The 2,016-nt window shown below is 32.5% G+C and overlaps 1 protein-coding gene across 1 annotated transcript in view; it reads left to right on the top strand.

Annotated features, from left to right (window-relative positions):
* LOC107618712 overlaps positions 245 to 2,016 on the top strand; it is a 47,429-nt gene continuing 45,657 nt past the window's right edge. Inside the window, exon 1 of the mRNA XM_016320844.2 lies at positions 245 to 466. The gene's annotated coding sequence lies outside the window, so the exon portion shown is untranslated. The remainder of the gene's footprint in view (positions 467 to 2,016) is intronic.

The following is a 2,016-nucleotide window of genomic DNA, read 5'->3' as shown; positions in this document are numbered from 1 at the left end:
AATATTATAATTTTATTTTACACAAAATAAAATATACATTTAATATTATTTTTTCTAAAATTCTAATATATTTTTTTCTGAGTTTGGAGCATGAATTTTTAACTTATTTTTGATGTATTATTTATTTTAACTTATCTTTAGCCGCTAGAAGCCTAGAACGCCTAGAATCAAATATTTAATGAAACTATATTCTGTTATTTCAGTTATAAATAGTCTTTTAAATACTCTATATAACAATAAAAATCACATATGATTAGTAAATCAATACAAAATTCCCTCCTTCTACCACCTACTTCTTTCTATTCTTCTTCTTCGTATTTTTCAGGATAGCATTGGCAATTAGCAAGTGATGGTTTTTCTCGATAAGCACTTGCTACAGCTTCTTCTCGCAAGATTGAAGTCTTCTTCAACCTTTCTGCTAGCTATTCACAAAGAACCACGTTGAAGAAGTGTGAAGATTGAAAAGGTAACATGAAACTTCTTTTATGTTTTAAATTTCAGAATTGTTATTTAGAAATTTGAGGATGCCAACAATTCTAAATTAGTGATTGAGAAATAAAGTTCTAGATTTTAGATTGAAATGCATATTGAAAGCTTGGTAATATAATGTTTGATGAGGTTCAGATTTTGAGGTTAATACTTCTTTTTTTGCTGAAAAGAAATATCCTTTTAACTTTATGATACATTATTTATTTATTTTTTGTTGATTTGTAATGATTCTTAACCTTTGGGGAATTCATTGAGATCGCGCCACACTTTTTCTTACTTCCAATCCATCCATTCATTCATTCGCATTCCATTTCTTGAAGAATTCTATTACCCTCCCCTTTTCTTCTCATTCTTCCATTTCCAAATCCCTATCTTTCTTATTCTGCTTAATCCAAGGTTGGTTTAGTCTTTTCTTTATCTTTTTTTTTCTTTTTACCTCAGGTTCTTTATTTTTATTTTTAAAAAATTCTTCTTTTTTTGGGGGGAGGGGGTGGTTAAGCTTTTGGGTGGCTAGGGATTTTCTGTCCGCTGGGATATGGATTTAGGTGTTATATTTCTTTTTCAGGGGAAAAAAGGTTGTGATTCAAAGATTTGCATGTTCCAAGGTTAATGCTTTGGGGTTGGATATCATGTGTTTTTTTTTTTCCAAGGTTAAACAAAACTAGATGTTTAATTTCATGTTGAAGAAGCATTGTATTGGTCTAAGTGTATATGATATACTGTTTGGCTAACTCTGTTTGAGTTGAAGGATTGTAGCTTCTGATCCAAGTGTTTATGTAATGAATATATTGAATTTAGTGCTTTATTCCTTGTCTATATTTGCATTTTGAACTGATCTTGTTAGGCAGATTAGGAACCATTTTAATATTTTGCTTCTTTTTTCTTAAGCTTATTGTTTATATGATGTCTGAATGCATTGCACCTTTTCTGTTTCAGATATTGAACTCTTGGGATAAGACAGCTAGTCCTTGAATTGGATAGAGTTCCTTGTTTTGAAGGATCATGACAACATATGACATGGATCCTGATGTTGTTCGCTGGGGCCTTCATAATCTCTTAGACATTTGCACACTTTCCAATAATGGTTCTCCTAGTTTCATAACTAGATATGATCCAGATTTAAGTAGCAGCGTAGAATATGTTAGAGAAGGCTTCTGTCAGCCTTCGTAGGTGGAGAACGATGAAGCTGTTGCTTGTGCTTACCAGGAAGAATTATCACAACTTGAATCCTTGGAAGCTTCTGGGATGTCGAAATTTGGGAACGATCAAGTGTAGGCAGCCGTACTTGCACAGGATTGGCATTCTTACTCAGATGGAAGCAGAAATTTTGGTGGTATAAACTTGGCAATCGCTATTCTCTATTGTTATCTTTTTGATGTGCTGGATATTTTTCAAACTTGTCATGATAAATTGTCAACAACATGTAGGTAATGAAACTTGCCAGAACTCTAACAGTGAGCCATACAACATTCCAGAAGCAGAGGATTATGATCCAAATGAAAGGGAAAACGTTATGTATGACATTGC

This window comes from Arachis ipaensis, chromosome B09 (genome assembly GCF_000816755.2).
Source record: "Arachis ipaensis cultivar K30076 chromosome B09, Araip1.1, whole genome shotgun sequence".
In the NCBI taxonomy this organism is placed as follows: domain Eukaryota; kingdom Viridiplantae; phylum Streptophyta; class Magnoliopsida; order Fabales; family Fabaceae; genus Arachis; species Arachis ipaensis.
Note: the sequence above shows the minus strand (reverse complement) of the source record. Positions and strands in the feature narration are given on the sequence as shown.